The following is an 11131-nucleotide window of genomic DNA, read 5'->3' as shown; positions in this document are numbered from 1 at the left end:
TGACGTCATGTAGTATCTGCTTGTTGGGCATGCCTATGCAAGAGCCGTCATTAACTTTTTTTCAAATTTTGGAATAAACTTAAATAAATCCAAAACTGTATTAAAATTGGCAATTCACTTATATACTAGAACGTCAGCTCCACAAAAGGTGCCTTTGTCTTTTCATTCACTGAAGTATGCCATGTGCCTAGCTGCCAAATGGGTGACATTCAACAGGCATTTGTCAAATTAAAGAATAAATTAGACAAATAGTAAGTGCCACACAAATGACCTGAAAGCTTCTATATGCCCTGAAGGTGACCCTTATCTCCTGTAGCCACAGGGCTGAAATTGCTGAAAATCAAACTCAGAACTGTATTCCACAACTGGCTGAATGACAATGAACTCCCAACCCCACAGGGTGTCTGCTGTTAAAGTGGAGGCATTGATTGGGAAGGGTGTGATCCTGAAAGTTAGAATGCGGATATGTGGGAAGATTCTGATGATGTTGGGGGTATTGAGCCCCGAAATTCTGATGAGTAAAAGCAACCTCTCCAACCCCAGTGGAAGAGATCTCTCCATCCCTGTTTGAGGAGATTAACTCTGCTTTGCCAGAGGAAACTGTAATGGCCTCCCCTGAGGCAGTTACCACGAAAACAAGGCTTAGTCTCCTCAGGACCTACTACTACCACACCTCTTTGCTTCTAAACCTATAACTAGACTTAAGTCTCAGAAAGCCCTTAACAGTGAGGTATAAAATGTGACCTATGAGAGGTGTGCCACACTCACAAAGACCAAACCAAAACAAAACTTAACTAGTTTTCTAGTTACTGTAAACAGAAATCCAAGGAATGTTTGTGGGAATGAATATTAAGATGTGGGATAATGGTAGAAGGAATATAAAATTGAATCAGGCTGAATTGATTGATACATACTCACTAAACAGAGATTTTGTATTTAGTGATGTTGCAGCTTGGGGAGTTAGAAAGAGTTCTAACAGTCTGGTTGGTTGGTTGGCTGGCTGAAACATGGACCAAAAGGTGGTCCACAATGAGTGAGTTCAAAATGCTGACCTGTAGTAGAGAATAACCTTTGTTTTGTTGGAGGTTTACAGGGACACAATGACCTGGCCCGCAGGGACGGCTGCAAGAACAAAGAATGCCTGCAGCAAGAAGATTGCAGCAATCAACCACACCCTCTCCCTTGTTTTGTTTTGTTTTGTTTGTATAAAAGGAGCTTGTATTCTGACTAGAAGAGGATGGTTCTCCAAGACATTAGTCGGCCATCCTCTCGGTCTGCCGGCTTTCCGAATAAAGTTGCTATTCCTTACCCCAATACCTTGTCTCCCGATTTATTGGCCTGTCGTGGGGCGAGCATAACAAGTTTGGACTCGGCAACAGACCTGCCTTAGTTTAATGTAGGGAAGGAATTCAAAGGCTTAGAGCAACTGGAAGTTTACAATGGATTTGTCATTTAAGACTTATTCACTCTGGGAGTCACCAGAACGCATACCTCTCACCAGAACTGTGAGAAGTAAATTTGTGAGTGGAACTCTAGCATTCATGAATAGCTCTGTGGTCACTCCTCTCTTTAAGCCAGACCTTACAGTGGGAACTGTAATCATTGATCTTGGAAACGTAAATGCAGTAGGAGTAACTGGATCCCGAGGAGGGCAGGGGACAAGTGAAGGCACTCAGCCACCAAAGGCAAGGTGGGTGTGATTACCATAATGGACCACAGAGTCAAAGCAGCAATCAGAATAGTCTCACTTGGACAGACCTATGGCATTGGCTAGTTGATCACGGTATTTCTAAAAGAGAAATAAACAGGAAATCTACTAAATTCTTACACTATCTGTATAAGCAAGAAAATTCTAAGTCATTTGAATAAAAATCTAAACTGATTCACAAAAACAGAGTCACAGTCTCTTAATCATTTCCCAGACTTGAGCCAGTTTATAGACCCAGAACCCCCTGAATGAAGGGGAGGCCAAATTCTGCTGAGGAAGGACCTCAATAAACTGTCAAAAATGCATACTGTTAATCTTTCTCCTAGTTTTTCCCACAGGGACCTATAGCTCCTTACCAGGGAACCTGGGCACCGAAGAATAGGAAATAATCACATCTTTCCAGGACTACTAGAAATTGGCGCTGAACTGACACTAATTTCTGGAGACCCAAAACATCACTGTGGTCCCCAAAGTAGAGTCTTATGGAAGTCAGGTGGTCAATGAAGTCTTAGCTCAGGTCCATCTCACAGTGGACCCAGTGGGTCCCCAAAATTATCCAGTAGTTATTTTCCTATTTTTGGAACACATAATTAGAACAGATACAGTCAACAACTCGCAGAATTCTCACAATGTTTTCCTGACTTGTGCAGTAAGGGTTACTAGGGTGGGGAAGGTCTAGTGGAAGCCACTAGATCTACCTTTACTTAGGAAAATATTAAACTGAAAGCAATACACCTTCCTTGAGGGGTTGCAGAGATTAGTGCTACCATGAAGAAAGGACATGAAAGATGCAGAGATGATGATTTCCACTACTTCCCCATTCAACTCACTTGGCTGTCTTACATAAAACATAGATGAATCTAAAAGAATGCCAGTAGATTATTGTAAGCTTATAGATGTGGTGACTCCAATTGCCTTACCAGATGTGGTTTCACTGGTTGAACAAATGATTAGCAGCCTTATTTGGTCTGGTCCAAAATGTCCATAAGACATTTGCTCCATGCCAAAAGATTAAAATCTGGTTCGCCCCAGAATGTCCATGAAATGATTTTGAACAGGACCAAATATCAAGGACCTTTTGGCACAGACCAAATTTCTCCACGGATGTTTTGGACCAAAACCAAATATGACCAATTATCAGACCTCTGTGAACGGGCAAAAATCCTGAAGATATTTGTGTCCTATGTGAATGTTCACCAAAGGATGACCTCAGCAGAGGAAGATTTTAAAAATCAAGTGGATAGGATGACCTATTCTATGGATATCAGTCTCTTTCCCCCGCCAACCCCTATCATCACTCATTGGGCTCATGAAAACACTGGCCATAGTAACAGGGATACACAGGGGTTATACATGGGCTCAGCAACATGGATTTCCACTCACCAAGGCCAACCTGGCTACAGCCACTGCTGGGTACCCAATTTGCTAGCAGCAGAGACCAACACTGAATTCCTGATATGGCACCATCCCCTGGGGTAATCAGCCAGCTGTTTGGTAGAAGGTTGATAACATTGCATCCCTTCCATCATGGAAGGGGCAGAGTTTTGTTCTTACTGGAATAAACACTGGATATGGATTTGCCTTCCCTCAATGAAAAGTTTCTGGCAAAACTACCATCTGCCAACTACAGAATATCTTATCCACCATCATGGTATCCCACACAGCATTGTTTCTGATCAAGGAACTCACTTCACAACAAATGAGGTATGGCAGTGGGCTCATGCTCATGGTATTCCCTAGTTTTCCTATGTCCCCCACCATCCTGAAGCAATCAGCTTGAGAGAATGGTGTAATGGTCTTTTGAAGACTCAGTTACAGTGCCAGCTAGGTGCCAATGCCTTGCAGGGCTGGGGAAAGATTCTCTATTTTTGCTCATATCTTTCATAAAAGTGCACAGCCAACTTTGCATAATTTGCTTTAAAAACAATGATCAAAATGTATCAGATTCATCTGCTCCCATGAGAAGGCAACATCATGACTAGGAAGGACTTAGGATCTCAGTACCCATTTGAAGATTTTCCAAAGGATCTGCCATAAAAAATACCTATAATATTCAAGGCACTGTCTTGGAGATACAAAAATTAATAAGATACATTGCTTTAAGGAGTTTATACCCTGGGGAGCAGATGGAGAAGTGAAAAAAATGTAGTGTGATATGCACAAGGGGTAAGGGTAATTTGAGATGACCCAGAATGTCACCTCATTCAGCCTACAGAACAGGGAAGGTTTACTAGAGGTAAGGCAGAAGAGCGCTTAGCAGAAGGTACACTTGCAAGGAAGAAGGGAGTTCCTGAGAGAGAGGAACTTGTGCATAGGTCCAGAGGTGAGAGCAAACAGGAATCATTCTAGAAACTGAAAATGATCACCAGTATATTCCCAGCACCTAGAACAGTGCCTGACAAATAATCAGTATTTGCTAAGCAGATGAGTATAAGGAAGGAAAGTGGTAGCATATGATGTTGCAAAGGCACACAGGTGTCAGATCATGAAGAGTCTTCCTAGTATGTCAAGTTAAAGATTTTGAAGCTTATTCTGAAGGATATTGGAAATTAAAAAATCTAAGCATGATGGCCATGAACAGAGTTGCTGACAGTTATGCACAGAATAGATTTAGAGGCACAACTGAAAGCAAGAAGTCTAGTAAGGAGGCCATCACAGGAATCCAAACAAGAAATAATGAGGGCTTGGGTAAAGGAAGCAGAAATAGGGAAATAATAAAGATCAACGAATTCTGGAGATGTTTAGGAAGTACAATGAACAAGACTTGGGAAGTATTTTGTGTTTGTATCTTTGGTGAGAGACAGACACTATTTGCTTTGAAAAACCTTAGGAATTTTACTGGCTATTTTGTGTCCACCACACAGTGTGTTAGTCAGTTGTCCTAGCTGACCCTATCTCTGAAAGGAAAACTTTCACAAGGTTATTATAATCCCTGGTACTACCATGCCTTCTCTGGTTTTCTGTCAGTTGTAAGTCCTTTCATTTCCATGGTAACCCATGTAATAAAGGCAAAAGAAAGAAAAATTTCTATATTTTTCAAAGCCCTTATTTCATTCTTTGGTCTTTGGCACCAAATTTAAATTATTCTGAAGAAATAACAAGTTAATTAAATATTTCCAGTGGGAAACATGTATTCTGTACCTTTCTCAGTCTATATTCGTCTATAAAGAAAGCTGTAGCTGGACTCAGAGATACTTACAGACCTTAATAATTTCCTTAAGAATGATAGGCTGGGATATTCAAAAGCAACAGGACGATCAGGCTGGCCACTCAGTGTTAGGCCACCTTGAAGAGATGATCTCAGATAGCAAAGACAACTGGGGAAGGGAAATAGTAAAAGTTTTATTCTCTCCCAAGTTCACTTCCGTTGTTCTGTTTTAATATTAGATCTTCTGATCAGTATCAGTCACCTATAGTTAATCTCAGGAATCTGCAAACTTAATTTATTGATACTTCTATATAATTCCACTTATCAGTAAGTTGAGATGGGGCCAGGAGACAATAATTTTTTTAATGACAAAAGATGAGGTAGAAAAAAATATCATGATTACTTTATTCACATAAATTACCCACTCTTCTTACTAATAGGCTCACAGTAAAACGAATGGTGAAGGAGAAAGAATAAAAGTTTTCAACTTTAGTCCCAAGGCTAATGTTAATATATGTTAATACTTTCATCCCCATGTGTTAAAATTCTTATTAAGTGAGGTTGAAACATCTTGTGGATCAGGAATCAGGTGGCATCATCAAGCAGGTGTGCGCTACAGCCATTATAAGCAGTCAGGTCTGTCCAGCAGCAGAAGATTGGACCACATGGCATTTCTTCCATATGCCCTGTTTCCTGTTGCCTTTTCTTTCCTGCTGATTCCTATTATTTGGATCCCATTTGGGATTTCTAGTTTTTTTTTTTTCTATTTGACTCTTAGCATTGCTTCTTCAATAAAATAATTGTCTCTGAATCTACTACACTGCCACTTTCCCCTTACATTAAACTTGAGGGCACCAGCAGATCTCCAGGCCTGACTGCTATGTGCCCAGGTCAGTCTGTGCAGTACGTGATGTTAGGATCCATTAGTGAACCACGGAAAATATTCACATCATGATTGGACAGGAAAGGAGTAGCTATGATTCAGAGAGCAAAGTCTGGATGTGGTGAGCATTCCTGGGCAGCCAGAGTGTCCAGTGCATATCAGACCAGTGATCAGCCTAGGAGCACCCACCTCTGTCCTCTCTTGTTACTCCCAACCAAGTTCCCCAGTGGGTTTTAAGTCAATTTGATAAAATGTTAGAACTAGCTCAGTAATTAGAGATCAGCATTTATTAGTAGACCCAGCTGTTTTTTCTTTTTCCAAAGGAATTTTCAATGTTTTCAAGAAGTTAAAATGCCTGAATTTCTAAAAAGTATCAGATTAAAATTAAAACTAGTGGGAAGGAGGCTTTGAGTTATTATGAGTGTTATGGAGGCTTTGACATTTTTCTAAGTGATATGGAGAGAATGAAATTCAGTCAAGATATAATTAGTGCCTATTGTATGTAGAGCACTGTGATAGATACTAGAAATACAAAGATGAACAGTCATCATCATTACCCTCAAGATACTTGCTATGAACTGAATGTTTGTGCCACCCCCGACCCCTGCAAATTCATATGTTAAATCCTAATGCTCAAGGTGATAGTATTTGGAGGTTGGGCCTCTGGGAGGTGATTAGGTCATGAGGGTGCAGCACTCATGAATGGGTTAGTGCCCTTTTAAGAAGGCTCCAGAGAGATCCCTTGAACCTTTCTGGCATAAGTGGGTACAGCAAAAAGATGGCAACCAGGAAGTAAAAACTCACCAGACATCAAATCTGCCACCACCTTGATCTTGGACTTCCCAGTGTCCAGAACTGAAAAAAAAATCAAATTTTTGTTGTTTATAAACTGCTTAGCCTCTGAGTATTTTTGTTATAGCAGCCCCAAAAGACTGAGACAGTATTTACCATACAGTAAGGGTATAGAAATACAAACATTCATTGTATACATAAATGTAATGTATGTAGTGTTAGTGTTCAAAGGCATCAGAGCAGAGCATAAATGTTCTAGTCTATTCTGAGGAATCAGAGACCATGTCAAAAGAGAGGTGGCAGGGCAGTTTGAAAGTTAAATAGCCTTTTTTAAATTTTTTACTGAGATGTAACTGACATATAACATTATACTAGTTTTAGGTGCCCAACATAATGATTTGATATTTGTATATATTGCAAAATGATCACTACAATAACTCTAGATAACAGCTGTCATACATAGTTACAAAACAATTTTATTCTTGTGAAGAGGACTTTTAAGATCTATTCTCAGCAACTTTCAAATATGTAATATATTATTATTAACTATAGTCACTATGCTGTACATTATATCCACAGGAACCATTTATTTTATAACTGCAAATTTGTACCTTTTGATCCCCTTTGACAGGTGGACAAGGTTGGTGATAGCATTTCAGCCAGAGAAAATAATATGCAAAATTATAAGAGCATGTGGTATTGTCCCTCCTTTAAACATAAGAGAAACTGACCTCTTCCAGGAACCACATAAAAGTTTTTGGGGTGGGGATGGGAGAGGAGTGATAGGGCTGGGAAGGCTCATTGTAGGCCACGTATGTCAAGTAATTGAGGCATGCCACTGGAAAATTCTGAACAGGGAAGTGACATGTTAAAGTGCTTTGGAAAATCCTAAGAGGGGTGTCAATTAAAGAAGGATGAGGCTTCTGCTCTCAGGGGCTTCTTCACCATCCAGGTAAGACGTGATGAGTGGATGTAGAGAGAATGGAACAGATATTTAGTAGGTTAAATGGACGGCAACTAATATAACAGTTAACACCTATAAAATTCTATTTGTTGGGCACAGATATTATATAACAACTAAGAATCCAGGTTCTGTAATCCAACTTTCTAAGTTCAAACACTGTGTCTCCATTCATTATTAACCATCATGAGTAAGTTGCTCAGCTTCCCTGTACCTTAGTTTCCTTATCTGTAAAGTAGGACCTACTTCATTGGACTGTGAAGATTAACTGGTTACCATATGAAAGACATTTAGAATGGTGCCTTAAAAAAGTATTAGTAATTCTTGTTACCTTATTTTACAGATGAGTAAACTTTAATATACTTAGATTAAGTATATTCCCAAAGATAAACAGCTAATATATGAAATGTATTTGAAATGCGTGTTTGTCTAACTCCGGAGCATGACTCCAAGTCATCTGACTAACAGACTGTGCTCAGTGATAGAAGCTTGAGAGAAAGGAAAAAATATTTCAGATGATTGATGATCTGTATATGATTTGAATGTTTTATTTACATTTTGGATTTCCTATAGTTTTAGGTTTGGTCCTTACATAATCTTTAATTCTAAGGATTTATTAAAGATACTAATTTTACCCTCTTCCAAGAGAATATTCTTTCTTCTCCAATAGTCCTTGGGTCCCCAGTTATCACTAATTAAACTGAGGGTGAACAACAGACCTAGAGGCTGGGCTGGACCAATCAAATTCTCTTTCTTGAATATTTGCACTAAGGAAGTTGGTAGATGACTAGATGATAGTGGATGGAACAGTGAGGTGAAACAATATTCTGTTTCAGGTTAACAAAATTAAATCATAGGCAGAATACTGACGACTTTGAATTGCAGACTAAAAGTTCTGATTTTATCATATTGGCAAGGGAAAAATCACCAAAGGTTTTGAGCAGGAAATTTACACTGTGAAAATAAATAAGGATATTGAATTTATAAGGTACATAAGGTGAATTGAAGGCCAAAGAGGTCAGGTTTATAGGGAACATGGATTTTTGTATCAAAGTAGTGATCTGATATGCAAAAATAAGGGGGACAGTTGCAAAAGTCTTCCTAAGGGAGAATTTATTGGACATGATGAGTGATAAAATATTAAATGTAATAAAAAAGGAGCCCAGACTAACTAAAAGATTTAAGTTTAGAATGCAAGTTACTAGAAATACAGACTCTAAGAAGCAAAGATCCTTTTAGAGCATTGGGTTAAAATTTTTGACACGCTGAGTTCTCAGTAATGACAGAACATTTAAGTGCAACTATCTAGTGTTATTATTAAAATACTATTAAATATTATTAAAATACTATTAAAAGATTCCAGAGCTGGAAAGTATCCTAGAAATGATCATAGTCAAATTGCTTTATCGCTCAAGTGAGAAACTTGAGCTCTAGAAGGCTAATTTATCTGATACAACACAAGTAATTAATATAGAAACAGAATTAGAACCTAAGCCTTTTGACTCCCAATTCAGTGCTTTTTTCAACTACATTCTACTGCCTCCTCTAATTTCGTTAGAGCAGAAGATGTATCAAAATTACACCACTGGGAGATACATATAGTGATAAATTATACTGAAGTCACGAAATCTGTAGAGAGTTTAGGGCAGAGATGGCAATCAATTTCCAACTCATATGCCAGCTGCAGTAAGTCAGTAATGACTGCATGGATGTTATATTTCATTGAAAATAATTCTGAATCTGTGTCTAGGTTTATTGAGAAAAAGTGATATGACTATTAGTAATCCTGGCCAACAACAAAGTTGAAGAAGTGGGCAGTGTCTATGCCACCTATTGCTATCACTAGTCAGAAGGAAAACTGCAGTCATAATCATGAGAAAGACCTGAAAATATTTTTTTTAAATAACAGCCAGAAAAATATCAAAATGATCAGCTTTGGATAAGGTAGTAACATGTCCTTTCTATTATTTCGTTCCTATCTTAAATGGGAGGTGTTAGATAAACTGCTGAATGCTTATGGGAAGCATGGAGAATCTGAATATTTGGGGAGCCATGATGGAAGAGGCTAAAATGGAATAAGGGAGAGAGAGAGAGAAAGAGAAACATAAACTATAAGTTAATCTCTTTTATATACTTTTTCTATATGTTCCAAACTTTAGCTTAATTTGATTTTACACAGAGACTACCTAATACAAATTTTTATGAAATAAATTGTATACACCAGAGTCAAGATTATTAACTGACTACATACATTTATCTCTTATTCCTAATAATCTAGGACATGGTTACAAAGAAAATACCCACACACACACACATGTATATATATGTACTGTATATAAATATGTACATAGAATCAATAAGGAAGACAGAAAGTAGATCATCAGACAAGAAATGTCATCAAATTTATTTAAGAGAGTAGCAGGTAGAAGAGAGGTATAGTGAGTTGAATGGTTGCCCTGCAAAAGATATCTTCATATCCTAATCTCCAGAACCTATGAATGTTACCTTATTTGGACAAGGGGTCTTTGCAGGTCTAATTAAGATAAGAATCTTTTTTTTTTTTTAATGGATGTACTGGGGATTGAACCCAGGACCTTGTGCATGTTAAGCACACACTCTACCACTGAACTATACCCACCCCCTCCAAGTTAAGGATTTTGCAATGAGGAGATCACCCTGGATTTTCCTGGTGGGCCCTAAATCCTACAACAAACATCCTAATAAGCATGCAGCACATGGAGATTACACAGAGAGAAGGCGGCCATGTGAAGACAGAAGCAGAGACAGCAGTGATGTGGCTACGAGCCAAGGAATGCCAACGGCAACCAGAAACTGGACAAGGCAAGGAATATATTGTCCTCACAGCCTCTGAGGGAGTAGGGCCCTGTTAACACCTTGATCTTCAACTTCTGGCCTCCAGAAGTAAACAGAGTTCTGTTGTTTAAAACTACCAAGTTTGTGTTAATTTATTTAAGCCACAAGAAATCAATGCAAGTGGTTTCTAAAAAGGAGCTGAGAAAACCAGCCTTGCAGAAATACAGAGAAGCTCAGAAAACAGCAACTGGAAGTGGGGAGTGGAATGTGGAGTTAAAACAGGGTAATTAATTTAAAGTGAGTATAAGTTATAATTGTCCCTCCCACCACACCTTCATTCCAACAGGGAGAATGCCCAGGAGGCAGGCATTCTTCTCTACAGAAACTGCATTGTTGAAAGAAGCAGGGTAGCTGATGTGGCTGTTCCCCAGCCAAACACCCTAAAGCAAGGTTGATCAGTTGGTAAGCCCAGTCCCCAACCATACAGCACTCATTGACTTATTTTTAACAAATAAATAGTGAAGGAATCCTAGCCATTTTTAAAGGCTCTAGGATTATGAGAGGACAGAGATAAACAAGGAAAAAAGAAGTTCACAAAGAAAGTTGAAATAATTCAAGAACAGGAAAGAACCAAAAAAAGGAAGGCAGTCTATTTATTGAATAGATTCAGAGATAGTTATGCCAGTTATTAATTTATCACCTCTCAGCTCCAAACTCATCCTTCTTTTCCCTGCTGGTGATCCTGAAAGTGGACTCTGCTGTCAACATTGGGCTTGGCTTCCTTGCTAGATGTACCGTCTGCCGACAGAGGGCACTGTGAGGACA

At 38.8% G+C, this 11131-nt stretch overlaps 1 non-coding gene across 1 annotated transcript; it reads right to left on the bottom strand.

Annotated features, from left to right (window-relative positions):
- Positions 1-10058: 10058 nt before the first annotated feature.
- TRNAV-AAC (transfer RNA valine (anticodon AAC)) lies at positions 10059-10132 on the bottom strand. The gene has a single exon. It is a non-coding gene; the product is annotated as a tRNA-Val (tRNA).
- Between the last annotated feature and the right edge of the window lie 999 nt (positions 10133-11131).

Source organism: Vicugna pacos, chromosome 8 (genome assembly GCF_048564905.1).
Source record: "Vicugna pacos chromosome 8, VicPac4, whole genome shotgun sequence".
NCBI lineage: Eukaryota > Metazoa > Chordata > Mammalia > Artiodactyla > Camelidae > Vicugna > Vicugna pacos.
Note: the sequence above shows the minus strand (reverse complement) of the source record. Positions and strands in the feature narration are given on the sequence as shown.